Genomic DNA, 18,667 nt, shown 5'->3' on the forward strand with positions numbered 1-18,667 from the left:
ACACTCCGTGTCCCCATCTGAGTTTTTGCTTTCGGTTCTACACCGAAGCCGCGCAGCGTGTGTTAGTCTCATTTGCGTTTGTCTGTCATTTTTTGTTTTCTGTTTAACCGTTCTCCTCCTAGAAACAGTCATAGGAAGCAGGATCAGCGGATCTCTCCCGCTCCCCGTTCCTCCTGACCCCTCCACCAGCGTATTGTTTCCTCTCCCCAAGTTCCGCCGCTCAGGCGGCGGCGGCGGCAGGCGCCGGTGCGCCCCTCGCCTCCTCCTATCGCCGCAGCCGCGGTGCGGTCGCGGGGTCCGGGGCGGCGCTGGGGGGCCTCCCCTCCTCGCTCCCCGCTCCCCCGGCCGTCCACGTCTCCCGCGCGGAGGGCCGGGGCTGCACCGGTCTTTCCCTACCGGGTCCGCCCGCCGGGTCGCGGTTTTCCGAGCGAGGCGGCTTTAGTCGCGGCGCCGGCCGCGACCCCGGCGGCTGCACCCGCGGCAGCCCCTGCCGCGGCGCCGGCCGCGACCCCGGCGGCTGCGCCCGCGGCGGCTTTAGTCGCGGCGCCGGCCGCGACCCCGGCGGCTGCGCCAGCGGCGGCCCCTGCGGTGCCGGCCGCGGCGGCTTTAGTCGCGACGCCGGCTGCGACCTCCCCGGCGGCCACGCCTCCCGAACCCGCTGCGCGCCCCCGGGTGGGGGAGGAGCGCAGGGAACGGGACAGAGGGGTTCCCCCCCCCCCCGGAGCAGAGCCCCCCTGCGCCTCGTCCCTGTGCTGATCCCCGCCCTCGCCGGAGACTGGAGCGCAGACCCACTCTCCCGCCGCGGACCCACGACCTCCCCGACGCCCGGCGACGCCCCACGCCTCGCCGCCAGTCCTCGCGCTGTCCCTGCGCCCGCTGCCATCGGAACGCCGTATGCCTTCCCGGGCTCCCTCCTCGGAGCAGGAGAAGGAAAAGATCGCGCCCCGCCCACTGAAAGCGCCAGCGGGCGGAACGGAGTGGACACCACGCGCGGGCATTGTGTGTGCGCGTGCAGCGTGGGGTCCGCAGCAGGGAGCGCTCGTGGAGGTCCGTCCCCAAGGGGCGGAGCGCGGGGCATCGAGCTCGCGGCTCCGGGTCCCGGCAGAGTCCCAGCCAAGCCCGACTGCTGCCGAGGCGGCGGGACGGCGCGCCTGGCGGCCGGGAGGGTGCACTGAAAGAAGGCCGGCCAGCTCTGGTCCCCGCGGCTCCCGCTCGGGTCCGCGGATCTGCGGAAGAGAGGCTCGACCGCCGACCCAGGGCGCGCGGAGGGAATCTGCGAGTTCCCGTGGGCTGTGTGTGGCGGTTGTGCCCAGAGCGCATCCACTGTCTCCACCGACCCTCCAGTGCCTGGCCCTCGAGCCCTCACGGCGTGCACCATGAGCGGCGGTGGCGGCGACGACGTGGTGTGCACCGGCTGGCTGAGGAAATCGCCTCCCGAGAAGAAGTTGAGGCGCTATTCCTGGAAGAAACGCTGGTTTATACTGCGGAGCAGCCGGATGAGTGGCGACCCAGATGTTCTGGAATACTACAAGAACGAGCACTCCAAGAAACCCCTGCGGATCATCAACCTGAACTTGTGTGAGCAGGTGGATGCAGGCCTGACCTTCAACAAGAAAAAGCTGAAGGACAGTTTTGCGTTCGATATCAAGACCAGTGAGCGTACTTTTTACCTGGTGGCTGAGACAGAGGCCGACATGAATAAGTGGGTCCAGAGCATCTGCCAGATCTGCGGCTTCAATCAGGCTGGGGAGAGCACAGACTCCCTGAGAAGCCTTTCTTCAGCCAGTCATGGTTCCCGCTCTTCTCCAGCTGAGGTCAGCGGCTCCGCTCAGCACCTGCTCCGAGAAAGGAAGTCCTCTGCCCCTTCACACTCTGGCCAGCCCACTCTGTTCACGTTTGAGCCCCTGTGTCAGGCCACATCCAGCCTGCCTTGTCCACCAGTGCACCTCAGGAGTATCTCTACTTGCACCAGTGCATAAGCCGAAGGACAGAAAATGTGAGGAGTGCCAGCTTCTCTCAGGGCACCCGGCAGAAGAGTGATACAGCCATGCAAAAACTTGCCCAGGGCAATGGACACTGTGTCAATGGAGTCAGCGGTCAAGTCCATGGCTTCTATAGCCTTCCCAAGCCAAGCCGACACAATACAGAATTCAAAGACAGTACTTACGACCTCCCCCGTAGCCTGGCTTCACATGGCCACACCAAGGGCAGCCTCACAGGGTCCGAGACAGATACTGAGGATGTGTACACCTTCAAGACACCCAGCAACACCCTGTGCCGGGAGTTTGGAGACCTCCTAGTGGACAATATGGATGTTCCAACCACCCCTCTCTCAGCCTACCAGATCCCTAGAACATTCACACTGGACAAAAACCACAATACCATGACAATGGCCACTCCTGGAGACTCAGCCATAGCTCCCCCACCCCGCCCCCCAAGCCAAGTCAGGCAGAAACACCTCGGTGGGGCAGTCCTCAGCAAAGACCTCCAATCAGCGAACATAGTAGATCTGTAGCTGCTATTCCCAGACCCAATACCCTCCCCGCAATGGACAACAGCCGACTCCACCGAGCTTCTTCCTGTGAGACCTATGAGCACCCAGCTCGAGGCGGAGAGAGTGCCAGTTGGTCTGCTGAATCTCCAGGGAAGACTATCGTGGGTCGATCAGACAGTGCCAGCTCTGATGACAATTATGTGCCCATGAACCCAGGTTCTTCTACCCTGCTGGCTATGGAACGAGCAGGGGACAATTCCCAAAGTGTCTACATCCCCATGAGCCCAGGGCCCCATCACTTTGACCCGCTTGGCTACCCACCCACAGCCCTTCCTATCCATAGAGGTCCCAGCCGAGGAAGTGAGATCCAGCCACCCCGGTCAATCGCAACCTCAAGCCTGACCGGAAAGCAAAGCCAACACCCCTGGACCTGAGAAACAACACTGTCATCGATGAGCTCCCCTTCACCAAGTCTTGGTCCAGGCTCAACCACACCACTAACTCCAGCTCCTCCCAGTACTGCCGCCACCAGTACAGACTAGGGAGACAGCGAGGAGAACTACGTCCCTCACCCCCTGTTCCCAGTGGCACCAACAGCCCAGCTCCAAAGAAGAGTACTGGCAGTGTGGATTACCTAGCCCTGGACTTCCAGCCAGGCTCCCCGAGCCCTCACCGCAAGCCATCCACATCATCTGTCACATCGGATGAGAAGGTAGACTATGTCCAAGTGGATAAAGAGAAGACCCAGGCCCTGCAGAAAACCATGCAGGAGTGGACAGATGTGCGGCAGTCCTCAGAACCTTCCAAGGGTGCCAAGCTGTGATAAAGGAGCCGCCGCCTGTACTACCCGGGCCCTTCTTCATGTCGTCGGATCGCTCCACCGAGCGCTGTGAGACCGTGCTGGAAGGGGAGACCATCTCTTGTTTCGTAGTGGGAGGTGAGAAGCGTCTGTGCCTGCCACAGATCCTCAACTCGGTGCTGCGCGACTTCTCACTGCAGCAGATCAACTCAGTCTGCGATGAGCTGCACATCTATTGCTCACGCTGCACCGCCGACCAGCTGGAGATCCTCAAAGTCATGGGCATCCTGCCCTTCTCCGCGCCCTCGTGCGGGCTCATCACCAAGACGGACGCCAAGCGCCTGTGCAACGCGCTGCTCTACGGCGGCGCCTATCTGCCGCCTTGCAAGAAGGAGCTGGCGGCCAGCCTGGCGCTGGACCTGGAACTCAGGGAGCGCAGTGTCCGCGTGTACCACGAGTGCTTCGGCAAGTGCAAGGGGCTATTGAAGTTTTAATACGTGAATACTCCAGTGAGCTAAATGCCCCCTCACAGGAGTCTGACTCTCACCCCAGGAAGAAAAAGAAGGAAAAGAAGGAGGACATTTTTCGTAGATTTCCAGTGGCCCCATTGATCCCTTACCCACTCATAACACTTACTGGAAGGGGGGGCCCCTGTGTAAAATCACAGAGCCCTCGCCTCTATAGGTCCCAACCAGGTTTTCTCTGACCAAAAGCGCCCCTCTTTACCCGCTCCGGCACCCCCGAGGGCTACCCCCCGACCCAATTCGGCCATTCGCCCAAGCACGGCTCCGAATGCTACTGTAACCCCAGTCACCCTCTAGCCACCCAGGCCCGGTATCATACTGGGGTGGTGAGAGATAATTCTTTGAAGAACGGCAGGGATGGTTTGAAGGATGGTTCGGGAAGTCCCCCTGGCTCACCACCCTCATCTCCACCCTTATGGGACCCCTTCTGATTTTATTGCTCCTTCTGACGCTCGGGCCCTGCATCCTAAACAGACTTGTCCAATTTATCAGGGAACGTGTTTCTATTGTTCAGACCTTGGTATTGACCCAACAATACCAACGACTCAACCAGGTGGAAATGGAGCCACATCCCCATTCTTCCCCATGAATGGAGGATTCCATTCCCTGAAATAAGAAAATGGGGGAATGAAAGACCCCAGCAAACTTGCTTAGCCTAACACCATTTTGAGCTAAGCCTGAAAAGTACAGGAAAGTTCAGGGTGTCTGCAGTCGGCCACCTGGCCCCAGAAAAGGGTACTAAAGGTCAGAAAAACAACTTGGAGCCAGACAGCAGGCGTGTCGAGCTCGGGGAGAACCCACGAGCTGTCCTGAGTTTGAACCTGGCCTCATTTGAATCGTCCAATCAGAACCCTGTAAACCGAGCTCCTCGTGCTCCTGCTGCCAGACCCTATAAAAACCCTCCACTCCAGCCCGTGGGCGCGCCAGTCTCTTGAACTTCTGGAGGGACTGTGTTGCCCCGGGTACCTGTGTTCCTGAATAAAGCCTCTTGCTGTTTGCATCTGACTTGTGGTCTCAGTGTGATCTCTGGGCGAGGGTCTCTCCAGAGGGAAGACTGCCTTCGGGGGTCTTTCATGGTAACATGTATGGAATCAGAGTGTTCGTGAGCATGAAATGTCTCAGCATCCATATGTTTTCACATGGGAGTGTACCAGTCACTTTAAATCCTAGGGACAAAATGTTTAGGAAGAAGTGCTAAAGCTGTTCAAAGTGAGTTTTAGTGAAAAAAACAGGGGCCAATTTCTATATGCTTAAATACTAAGTTGATTGTGCAAAAAGTGGTTTTTAAAAATCAAATAGATGAATCACCATATAAGAACCCACGCCCAGTTACTAGTTTCAGCTTACAAAAGTTATAAACTTTCCAATGCACCCTATTGCCTTCTTGGGTCAAAATCTCATTGCTATCTTTGCGATATGTTGCCTCCAGTATCATTTTTTTTTCTTTCCTAAGGAGAAAACGGTGCACTTTGCCTTTGCATCAGTTTTCTGGGGCTGCTGTCAAAAAGTACCATAAAGGGAAGGGCTTAAGTAGAGATTTATTTTCTCAAACTTCTGGAGGCTTATGGTCCAAATTCAGGGTGGAGCAGGATTGGTAACCTCTGAGGATTGTGAGAGAGAATGTGTTCCATAACTCCCTGAGACTGGAGGATTGCTGGTAACCTGTGTGCCTTGGAGTAAATAACTACATTCAAGATCGCCTCTCTCTCTCTCTCTCTCTCTCTCTCTCTCCCTCCCTCTCTCTCTCTGTTAAAGTGTACATGTATGTTTAATTTCTTCCTTTTTATAAAGAAACAAGTCATACGAGTCATATTATAATCAGAGCCTACCTTTATCTAGTGAGTTTAGCCTAAATAATTTTATTTGTAATGACTGTGCGTAAGTGAAATATTCTATGGTGCTTGAATGAGAACTTTAAAATATGGATGCTTGTTGATAGAAGCCAATTCAGTTGATAACACCCTGTGTCAAAGTATGATCCATTAAGTATGAGATGGGGGTCAACTTACTGTATTTTTGTATATATGTTCATGTGAGTACACATGTCCATGTGTGTGCATGCATATGTGTGCATGTGTATGCAGAGACCTCAGGTCAGCATTGAGTGTTTTTCTTAGTCATTTCTCACCTTATGTTTTGAGATAGTGTCTGTCACTGAAGCAACAGCTCGCTATTTCCGCTAGATTGACTGATCACCAAGCTCCAGTGAACCACAGGTCTATAAGCCCCCTCTGGAAATGGGATTATGGATTTTGCTCTCATACCCAGCTTTTACATTGGTGTTTTGTTTCAACTCAGGTCCTCATGATTGTGTAGCAATCGCTTTAGGGACTAAGCCATGTTCTTTTCCCCAGAATACAGTATTTTATAATTTTATATATATATAAATGGAAATTTTTATGAGGCTCATTACACTTTGGAAAGCACTGCACGTGTCTGGAGGCAGACCCTCAAAGGCTGTTTTGAGGAGGTAACTCTTTCCTGGTGGGGGCTGAAGTACTTCCCCTGTCTCGTTTCACCAGGAATGTTCTTTTGTCATTTTATTTATAATCATGGATATTGTCTCGAAAGCAAAATAAATTAAGTAAAATTAAAGAGGACCTTTATGTGGAAAAACCTCCTTCAGATTGTGTTTCTGTGATTTGATCATTCTTCAGCGCATAGTCTTGAACAAGTTACCTAGTCTTTGTTTGCATTTTCCAAGGTAAAATAAGAAAAAAATCTACCTCACTATGTTCAGAGGAACATGGGTGTATGCTGGGGTGGTATTGCAGGAGAAAACACTTAACAGAGTAACTTCCAGTGTACTGAAAATTTGCTGCAATGTCACTGAAGCAACCACTTTTCACTCCTTACTATTTCTCCCGGCATCATTTGTAGTTATGCCAGCATTAATAACTGTGTGCACCCATGCAGGCAGATGCCCATATCAGTGACTCTTACATCAATGGACTCAACCAACTACAGATTGAAAATACTGGTAAAAGATGTGCCTATGTGCATGCACAGGTTTTTTTTTTTTTTTTCATTATTGCACTCTATTCCCTAAACAGTATAGTACAACTACTTATAGAATATAGGCACTGTCTATATATTGTAAGTAACCTAAAAATAATTTGTAGTTATATAGCAGAATGTGTATATCTTGACTATAAACTACCATCGACATGTCATTTTACATATGGAGGTTGAGCATCTGTGGACTTAAATATTTACTGGGAATTCTGGAACCAACACCCTTATGATAATAAGCAACACACCTACAAACACACACACACACACACACACACACACACACACACACACACACCTGCATGTCTATACACACGTATGAAATGTATGTATATATACATGTGGAGAGCAGGTTGTGATCATCTAGGTTAATTCACATTGTATAAAACAGTGGTTTTCATGCTCTACCATTTCCTGGGTGACTCCATTTTACAAGCTCTATTTTCTTTCCCATTTTGAGTGCAGATGCAAAGACAGATGACTCTATATCTCCTTATGTGTGTATATGCCACTACCTGTTCAGCACTGACCATAATAACAGATTGATAAATAACTTAGTCCTAAAAGTAGAAAGGTACCAAATATAATCTTATTTAAGTAGACCAAGAACACAAGGATACATGGGTATATGAAAACCATATCTGAAAACCAGGCCTGAGAACATTCTAAACACAGCAGGATAAGGGTAGATACAACATCCTTACCTAAATCACAGAAGGAGGACCCCTAATAGCACTGCCTTGTGATGGTTCCTACCAAAGTATCATCTGACCACCTGGCTCATGCATCCATCAACACCCAACTGTCCTAGGAGCTTTGCTGAACTCAGTCCCACTGCTAATGTGACCTTCTACTGTCGTTCATTGGTTAATCTGTCCATCTGTCTGTCTGTTTGAAACATGTTCTCTGTTTGTCTTATCCCTGAAGTCTAACTGACCCTGGGATCCTGGAGGCTAACTCTCTCTTGGGATCCTGCAGCATAGTTTGTCTCATGGCTCCTGGAGCTCTTAGACTGAGTCCACTGACCTCTAAGGCAACCATTGCAACGATGCTCTTTACAACTGCATCTCCTCTTTGCTTCTGTCTCCAATAAGGCTTCTTCGGCTCCCTTGACCCATTTTGTGCTTCCTTAACTCTTTTATAGCCATTCTACATATTGATATAATTACTGTTTGATATGGGATTCCAGAGTTAATATTAGCAGTTCAAATTGGATAGAGGAACCTGTATTTGACAGTGAGCAGCTATCAAGGGGAATTGAGACTACTTGATGAATTCAATTCAGTATTTATTATTTTTGTATTTTTTTTATCTGACAAAAGAACTATCCCAGACAGTTTTGAAATACTGGTGCTGTTTTTTCAACAGTATCATCTTTGATTCTTTATCATGTTTTCAAACCTAGTCTTATGACCATTTACTCTGGTTATTACTTTACTCTGTATTAGTTTTTCAACTGTGATTCTGCGACACAGCAGAGGGACTCAACTTTCCTTAAGGGTATTTGGCTAGGAGTTAAGCATTGTTAAATATTGTTATGGATGCTAATTTCCTAGGCCTTTATTGAAAGTGTCCTTTACTATTTCTTCCAATCCCCACCCTGTTTAATTTTTCTGTTAATGAGCCAAACTGTTGGAAGCACACTGTTCTTTTTCTGAAATAAGAGCTGACAGACACTTCCTGGCTGCCTTGAGGTGTGTGGTGGGGAGCTTGTAACTCCACCAGCTGCTTCTTTGTCAAGGGAGTCTTGAACACTCCAGGATTACTTTCCAGAAACTCCACTCCAGTTGCAAGAAGCACTGGAATAATGGCCGCTGCTGGAATCGAGACTTTGGTTCCAAGAGGTTTCACTTCATTTTCCAACCACTCTAGCCTGCATCAGGGCTTGAGAATTTCAATACATCCATAAGAAGACTCAGACGATCCCTCTTGAAGCCGCATGTTGAAGACAGACATTCCTCTGTGCCAGGCCTTGTAATAGCCATCTCCAGGAGGGTCAGGAGAAAGAGTAATAACTCTTGCAACACAGCACAAAGCTTGGAGCTGACCCAAAGGAACTTGGGCAAGGCTTGTGATAGGTCTTTGTGTAAGGCTTTAGATTACACAACTAAAAGTTGTACTATGGTGAAATAACAACGTGCTCTGGCACTGCTAAGTCCCTCTTCTGGATAAATAATTGGATTCTTCACAAATCCTTTTCAGTTAGTCTGGAAGACTTCTCTCAAATACAGTAAACCCATCCGCCACTGCAGCATTAGGTTTTATTAACAGTTCTCCCGAAGAGTGTCTTTATTTACTTGTACTTTATATATATATATATATATATATATATAACTGAAAGTATATGTGTGGCTGGTTGCACAAAGAGCAGGCAACACTCTGGAGTCTTTAGATGTAGCAGAGATGAACAGTCTGTTTTCTTTAGGGTGTGGCCTCTAGTAGGCCGCCCATACTCCAGGGTTTGGCCCTCTGCTCACGCATATGCTGGCAACCCTAACTAACCTCAGTGGGTTAAATTAAGAGGACGCAGCATTGAGAGAGAGAGAGATGTGGAGGACTGAGCCTGGGAGGACTTGGAGGGGGTGGGTATGAACAAAATGCATTGTATTCATGTGTGGAATCCTTAAAAGTTATATAAAACATGTTTAAATATTTTTTATTTAAATAATTATTTTTTAAAGGGTTAAACAGTAATTCAAACTAAGAGTCCTATTCAATACCCAAATATCAGATCTATCACGCCATGGGATGGCTGAGTGTTGGTGAGTGCCACTGATGTCTAAGGACTCTGGCACCCACTAACACCAGGAGATGGCTAAGACTTCTGGAGAACAGCCATGGGGTAGGAACAGACAGTGTTAAGACTTCAAAGTATGGCAGAAACACCGAGGGCTCCGAGGATGGGAAGAGCAAAGGCAAGAGAGGCAAGGAAAGCAATAGCCAGGTTATTGAAACCACCAAAGGTTAAATAGCCAGGAGTCCCAACACCTTCCACTGAGGAATCAACCATGACTCCAGCGGCTGGGTATTAGTGCTCTAAACCAAGAGCAGCAAGTCTCTGCCTTGAGCACCTAGAGCAATAAGCCTCCAGCTTTAAGGTTTGGAGCTATAAGCCTTCAGTTCTCAAGGGTTAGAGCTTTAAGCTCTAATGTTGGAAGCCAGGCTTGTGGGTCCTCGGAGCTAAGGGAGACGCCCCTGACCGCCTTGAATCTCTGTCTCTACACAGCAAAAGAAATTCCAGTCAACTATTAGTTCCATGGTTATTTGTTTTACTCATTGTTCTCAGTCCGTTGTTAGGTACATTTCTCCCCACAGATGGATAGTTTAAAGTAATATGTTAGAAACTTGTGGCAGTGACATTGAATGACCATTCTTCAGTTCCAAACATACATAGTTTAGTTGAATGTTAGTTGGATTCATTGATTAATTGCAATTTCTTTTCAGAGGAGTTTGTGTTTTTAATGTGAAATTTTCTTCATATGTATGGCCTTAACTTTTATCTCCAAAAAATATACCATCAATTGATTATTCGACATGAAACAGAGAAAACAGCTTCAGTATTGTTAAGTCTTTGAAAAATTTGAACAATTATTTGAGTGGAAAGGTTTCCTTGAACAGAATCTTCTTTGTAGTTATCTGGCATCTCTTAAAGAATATGAACATTTTACTTTCTGAGTTAGGATAATATCTACAGGTTAAAAAACTGGGTATTAGCTACACTCAGAGTAAGGGCAATGGACTGGATCATTACACAGCTCTATAAAAGGATATTGCTATTGAATTAGGAGAAAATGGCCACTTTTTACTTTTAAATTACTTTGTAGCCAATACATATGATTCAAAAGTTACACATATTTATGGGATACTATGGTGTGTTGACATAAGCTTATATTGAATAATGTTTAAATTGAATTAAATAAATCTATCTCTTTATACATTATATATTTGTCATCTCTTCATTCATAATCACTTCTAGCTTTGAAAACTTTACAGTCTTTTTTTTGTTACATTCTTTTTTTTTTTTTTTTTTTTGGTTTTCCAAGACAGGTTTTCTCTGTGTAGTTTTGGTGCCTGTCCTGGACCTCTCTGTAGACCAGACTGGCCTTGAACTCACAGAGATCCTCCTGGTTCTGCCTCCCCAGTGCTGGGATTAAAGGCATGTGCCGCCGCTGCCCAGCACAGTCATTCTTGTTAGACATGGTCATACTGTTTTGCAACAGCACACCAGAATGTCTTATTCAGAGTACATACTGAATGGTCTTCCTATGTTACTGCCCTGCCATTCTAGAACATGGAAATGCTTGAAATTCCAAATCTATACCAGATCCTGGGAGATACAGAAATGACCAAGACATGTCTATATTCTCTAAGACCTTATATTCAAATTAAGCATTCAGAAATGTTTTAGTTGCAACAGCATATAATACAGCTGGCAATGTTTGTGAAATCAAGGGTGTTTCTCTTAAGAGTGTCTTATCTTCTTACATGTGATCACTTTGCTGTTCCCTTTCCATGGAATACCTTTACCTAGTCATTCATAACTGAATACTTCTCCCATTCAAGTCTCAGCTCAGTAGTGTGTGTGTGTGTGTGTATTTGGTGATAGTTAAAACAGAATATGTTGCCTCAAAAATGATGATGTGATATTGCAGTGTGATGAACATACAAAAACAAGTTATCTTAGAAAGTCTTATTTTTTATTGGCTAATTAGCCTAGAAGCTATCTTCAAAAGTGGTTAGTAGTCTATATATTTAACAATACTGAAATCAGCATAAATATAAGCCTGGACCTATGGCTCATACCTACAATCCCAGCACACGGGAGGGGAGGATTGAGGCAGAAGGGTTATTACAAGTTCCCACTACAGATTAAAGCTCACACTACAGATTAAAACTCCATTTCAAAACTGAAACCAACCAACCATTCAACTAAATTGCCAAACAAGCAAACAAACAAAAATCTAAAGGAAATCCCACACTTAAATAAGAAAATACATAGAAACACCCAGTGTCAAAGTAAATATAATGCTATGGACTATGTTACATGTCTGATAAAGCATCAGTAATTTAAGAAATATCAGCCTACTGTCCAAATCTTCAAAATTGACTCCTAGGGAAGGTAAAAGAGGTTCAGTGATAAAAATCACTTGATATGAGGGCATACACCTAGTTTTATTGCATCTTGTTATGCTGAGCTCAGTTGACATCACTTGGAAGACCTGTTCTTTTCTGAAGGAAAACAGAAAAACAGAAGGTCTGGGAAGAGGAGACATGGGAAGCGATTAGGAGGAGGGGAGGGAGAAGGAATGCAGTTGGGATGTATTGTACAAGAGAATAATAATAATAATAATAAAAGCACCACCTTTATAGAAGACACTGTCTCATAGCTTCTATAGGGAAGCTGGCACCCATGAAATCTCAACAGTATAGTCACCTAAATAAGACCTACACAATGACAACACCAGTTGACATTTCAAGGTGGGTGGAGGTATCTCTTGGTGCCCCCCCCATGACGATCAATAGGCTAATTAATGACTTTGAGAATCGGAGAATCAGGCTTCTCTGGGGACAAGTCCCTGATGGGTGGTCTAATCCTAAGTGGTCAGCCCTAAACACATAAACATATGAGTAACACTGTATGGATTCATCAGCTTGTATTTATGTATACATATATGTAAAACAATAATAATTAAAAAAAGAAGAGACCATGAAGTTGATAGGGAATAGAAGTCATAGGAGGAGTTAGAAGGGGAAGTATGGAGTTGAACTGATGTAAATAGAGAATGCATGTCTGAAATTCTCAAAAGATGATATAATAAATGTTTAAAATCACCTGTTTATTAATACTAACCTACTTAAAATTTTATTTAGATTTTTTAGGATCTTTAACTAGAATGTCTCTATAATGCCACCTTACCATGCATACTCAACTCACAGGAACATTGCAGTAGCTAGGGATATATTACCTCTTTAAAATTAGTGTCATAGAGGTGTATATATTTTAAATTTTATTAGTGTATGTCTTAGTTAGAGTTTCTATTGCTGTGAAGAGATACCATGACCATGGCAACTCTTATGAAGGAAAACATTTAATTGAGGTGGCAGCTTACATTTTCAGAGGTTCACTCCATTATCATCATAGTGGGACATGGAGGCATGCAGGCAGACATGGTACTGGAGCTGTGAGTGCTACATCTTACAGGCACCAGGAAATTCACTGATACACTGGGCAGTATCCAGAGCATAGGAAACTCAAATCCCACTCCCACAGTGACACACTTGTTCTAACAAAGCCACATCTCCCAATAGTGCCACCTCTTTTGGGGGACCATTTCTTACAAAGCAGCACAGTGTGTGTGTTAGTGTGTGTGTGTGTGTGTGTGTGTGTGTGTGTGTGTGTGTGTGTGTGTGTTGGCCCATTTGAGTGTGAGAGTTTGGCATACATGTGGAGGTCATAGGAAACCTTTTTAGATTTGCTTCTCTCCTTCTACCCTTATGTGGTTACTAAGGATCCAACTCAGGTTTTCAGGTTGCATGGCTAGAGCTCTTATCTACAAGTCATCTCACCATTTCAAAAGTTTTTATTCTGAGAAATACAAAAAAGACAGTAACAGCAGCAGTGTTTGCATCCAAAGCATTAATAATACAATGAGAATGATGTAACATCATGCCCTCCAAAGCCTTCTTACAAGGAATCTTTTTTACTCCTTTAAATAAATTATTGAAATGGTTATAGATTATATCCAACTTACCCAGTGGCCTACTATTTCTGACATTTGGGTAAGTTTTGTTCATGTAAGATCCAACTATTTGACCACTTAAACCACAGTGAACAATTTTAGACACATAGTATGCATCTTTGGAGGAACAAAAAAAATTCCTTTCTTTTTTTTGTATTTTCATTGATAAAGCTGTAGATATTTAAGTATAATAGCACAGTGAGTTTAATGTCTACTCAGGGGATCTGGCATTTGCCATAATTGACAACAACTCCATGCTGATTCACTTTTGGTACTGTTGCTTTAAATATGGTTCTACGTAAATATTTCCTGTTCAAAGGACGGGTCCTCTCAGAGTGGTCCTGAAATGCATGTCAACTATAGCCCATGGTAAACAATCAGTTGAAGTAATCAAAGCCTGCTAAGAAGATTTAAAGCTATTTAGTATCATTTAAATTTTTTTAAAATATGAATTTCACAATTCTATTCCTATAATATAAATTTTGGTAGTCTTTAAAGCCTTTTAGACATAGTGATTGATGAATTTAGATGTTGAGTTTTTAAAGGACTTGATTGATATCGTCCAGTGAAAAAGGTATTAGTCATGAAAATATAATATCTAGTTGACAAATACACTTTTGACAGAGGGAAAAAATCTCTCTCCTCATTGTAAATATATAATAACAAAGATATTATCTACCATTATAAGCAATCTTTCCATTTCTCCTTCTCCATCATGACTTACTAAAGCTAAAAGAATTATCTGCGCTGGAATTTATTGTATAGGTCTCAGTTCTGGTGCCAGAGGTACAGATGCTGAAGAAAAAGCTGAGGAACCAGTTTTAAGATCTGCTGAACCTGAAGTTATGAGTTTCTGTTGCCTTGCCTACAATTAATTAGCAATGTTTAACTCCAAAAATAGACTTGCAGTATCTGCCAGTAACTTACGGAATCAAGGAGAAACTTAGGTATTTTTAATTTTTTCCCTTTTTCTGCTGTTCCATATGTCCTCTCAGGGCCAAGCAAAATAGCTATACATGTATGAGTAAGTAGATTGGGAACTCAAGGTCTGATGCTTAGGTTGTGTGACCATTAATTAAATAAACTTAATTGCTAAGCCCATCTCAGAATATAGTCCCTTTATACCAGTATAGATAAGTGTCTGTCATTTTATAGCTCATTTACATTTTGTAAACATTGTATCAGTTCCCAGGAACTTGCATATTTTATAAGTATACAATCTCCAGGCTATATTCTGCATGTAATTTAGACTTTTATTTCTAGAATTTTGACTTTTAAAATCACCACAAGCTGTAGAGTGGAAAACAAGGGCTCTCTACTCCAATTGTAACTTATGGAGGGTTCCATGGGGGAACTCAATATGTTGATTCAAATAAAAACATTTTGTTAAATTCAGAGAAAGCATTCTAAGATTATATGACTTGTAATCAGTATACAATTAGCTCAATTAGCCAGTCGGTGGTGGCGCACGCCTTTAATCTCAGCTCTCGGGAGGCAGAGGCAGGTGGATCTCTGTGAGTTCGAGGCCAGCCTGGTCTACAGAGCGAGATCCAGGAAAGGCGCAAAACTACAGAGAAACCCTGTCTCGAAAAAACAAAAAAACAAACAAACAAACAAAAACCCAACAACAACAAAAAACCAAACCCAAACCAAAACCAAAACCAATTAGCTCAATTCTTCACCATTTGTCAGAATTCAAGCTTCCTGGGTTTTATTCTACATCTTTACTACTTGGTTTCTAATTGCCATTCCTTACCCACTTTCTGATATCATTTATCTGCCCTTGTCCTTCTTGCCCTGTATGAATGTGTTCCTTTATAGTCAATTCTATGGTGTTTTGTAGAGGAGTAAAGATGACTCCATTAGGCTTTCCATCTGTGACTGTTGTTTGTCCTCTTCTTATCATGGAGAGTGAGAGTTCCTATGATCATGAAAGCAGCTATGCAATTGGTTACCAGCATCCTGTATTCTGTGATTATCTCCTCATAACTCTGCTTATTCATTCACTACATATTTTGTGATAATAGTGGTTTTCATTTAAACACATTAGGGGTTTTCATAAATAAAGCATGCACCAAGCACCTGACGAGCCTGATTCCCCAGGGCAGTGCTAGAATCATGACGCTTGACTCCTGCAGCCCTGCCTGCCTGTCTCACTCTGTTGGATCCAGCCATGCTGTCCACACAGACACCAGATTTAGTTTCTCTTGAGAACGTCTGCCCATGCTTTGCATAGTTTCGTTACCTTGTTACTTCTATTCAGTGTTGTGGCTACAGTTTCTTAAATGAAAATCAGTGTTTATTGTTTATTGGGCTTAAAAAAATTGTTTCCTGACTTGTGAGTATATTTTAATGAAAATATGAACACCAAATCATCTCTAATAATGTTTTCATTTCATAAAATCATTGCAAACTTGAGGGTCAACATTAACCTAGGTTGAAAAGATAAAGCCAGTTCTGCCTTTGAGGAATTCACATGTGTGAAGTACATAGTTAATAAACTTCCCTTGCTGAAATAGTTCATCGAAGTAGATCAGAAAACAAAATCCAAACTCTTCTTGAAGATTCCAGGGTTGTAGTAGATTGAGGAGCTGGGATGGGGTGACAGAGCAGTTGGGTATTTCAGAAAATGAACACCTTTTCCATGGCATTTGTAATTTATTTCAACAGATAACAGACTCACCCTCCCAGGCTTATAATCATGGGACACAAGCTGTGAAACCTACTGACACAGTAACAGAAAAATCCCACCGATTTCTCTACTTAGCTTCAGGGTTACAAGTATAAATAATTCAAGAGAACCTCCAATTAGCATATTCTACAGCGGGTCTAATGCAAACAAAAAGATCTTATTCTTCCGGAGCAGAGCCTGTCAATGCTTGCTGTGCCATCAGTCATTTCTCCCTTGTTGTTAAGCTCAAGGCCCCGTTACTTCAGTGTTTCCTAAATTCTAAGGAATTGGGGCGATGGGTAGCGGCTGTAGCTCTGGTCATCGATCCTAATCATATAAGGCACCAAATCAGCTGATTTTCAACAAATCTGTAAAGCTAAAGGAAAGAATAAGCATGTGCCCCACAGTTAGTAGTATCAGGATCACAGACTTTAGAAATAGAATGAAGTAGATTAACAGAGAATAGTGTTGTTTTCTAACCTTGACACCATCAGTTCAGCATGCTATGTTAATAGAGGGAAACTTCAGCTTAAAGAATTAAAACATAAAGAATTGCTTGGCTTTATTTATACATTAACAAGCGAGAAATGAGAATAAACACTATATGCATAGCAATACAATTTATAACAAGTTTTGTGGTTCTCAAAAATATTGTATGACTTTAAAGAAGAAAATGTGCTTCATAGGAATGAATTGCAGGCCTCCTAACCTGAGTAAATTTTTAGGGTTTTACATATTTTCTACTCACACCTAAAATCTTGACTATATGGAACATTATTTTGTGACATTTGGGAAAATATACATATACTAATATCTTTGAGACACCTTTTTAGTAGGATAAGACATCTAAATGGACAAAAGATAAATCATATAATTGAGGAAATAGCAAAATCTCCAGATAGAATATAAGGATTACCAGAATACAGCTAAAACCTAAGACAGAGGCTAGATAGGAAACCAGTCACACTCGTTGTTTCTGAAAACAAGAGTCTCTCAGGGTCCATTGGCATTTCTTAGAGATTTTGATTGAGAAAATGCATTCTTCTTTAAGCCTCCTGAGTTCCTGCCTTTAAACCAATTTCTTTATTAATCAAACCCACGTACATTCATTTTTTTAAACCTGCGCATCTATAGAGGATCAAAGAACATTTAGTTATTCGGTCTTCTAACCACAGACCATAAAAAGAGATGTTACTACCACGTTTACAGCCCAGAAGGAGTCAGTTGTTTATGAGGTAGTAATTGTGACCTGTGTTACCCGGATTTACCTTAATAAATTCTGTTCCATTTCTTTAGAGTTTGAAAGCAATTTTTTTTCTGCCACTCAGTTGTAATACATAAATCACTTTCTCCTCTAGGAATTAATGGTCATTACTCGGAGAGTGAAATATAGTAAGTGTTTCCTAGGGTGCATTTCCAAGGTCTTTTTGGCATTGTCACAAGAAAGATAACTTGTTGATCCCCATGCAGTTCATTTTGTCTCTCCCTTTTTACCTCTACTTTAAGGAAATGGTTGGAAATGTGATTACTCTAAACTTCAAATAAGTGAGTGCCTATGAACAGTTACAATTTTTTAAAAAAAGCCAGGCTACATGATGTTCAACTTTCTCTTTTTATGTAACTTTCCTTAAAGATGTAACCAGATCCAGGCAGGATGTTAACTCTCAGGACAAACTGTTCACCTTCATGTGATAAGGATTTTCTCTTTTCCTCTCACCTATTAACTCCTTTCTTTACTTGAAAATGAGCACATGCATATTCCTCAAATAAGACTGAAATGGGACGGTTTGCCTTTGTTCCACAGCGATTTCCTCTGATTCATAAATTGATTCTTGGGAGTAAATTAAAGGAAACTGAAGGCAAAAGGCATAGGATGCTCCTGAAACTTAAAGGATTCGGAGGCTGCTCCCTAGGCTCTCTACACAGTAACAGTTGCTGGGAAGAGACTGAGCTTCCTGCTGGGTGTGCAGGTGCTGGAGGGCCAAAGCTCTTGTGTGTCACCCAAATAAACTTAACAGTTTAGGAGACTAGACTTCTATTGTTTACTTCCGAGGAATATTTTGTTAAGTTCTTTCCTGTCTTTTAGTTCATTGCTGTTTGCTTGTCTATGATAAGTAGGTGTTTGCTCACATCTCTCAAGGAAAAGTCACAGAATAACATTCTGTATGGTTTGCATACTCTATTCTTTCCTCTAAGTCTGTTTCTTCTTTCTGCTTTACCTGTGTGTTAAAAACCTAGGTTTGGATCATGTTTTGTATTCTTATGCTTAAATGTGATTTAAATATCACATTGAAACATCTAACCTCAGCATGCTGTTTAGACTTTAGCTGAAGGTCTACTTGGTTATAAGCAAAAGACACAATATAGCAACATGAATATAAAATATCTTTAAAATTACATATAACCAACATTTTAGATTAGCTAAGA

The 18,667-nt window shown here is 43.7% G+C and overlaps 1 protein-coding gene and 1 pseudogene across 4 annotated transcripts in view; one reads left to right on the forward strand and one right to left on the reverse strand.

Annotated features, from left to right (window-relative positions):
• Nucleotides 1-18,667, reverse strand: part of Lingo2 (leucine rich repeat and Ig domain containing 2) — a 1,171,857-nt gene that overhangs the window by 236,013 nt on the left and 917,177 nt on the right. The window lies entirely within an intron of this gene.
• LOC114699410 lies at nucleotides 1,359-3,333 on the forward strand (annotated as a pseudogene).

The sequence above is a fragment of the Peromyscus leucopus genome, chromosome 2 (assembly GCF_004664715.2).
Source record: "Peromyscus leucopus breed LL Stock chromosome 2, UCI_PerLeu_2.1, whole genome shotgun sequence".
NCBI lineage: Eukaryota > Metazoa > Chordata > Mammalia > Rodentia > Cricetidae > Peromyscus > Peromyscus leucopus.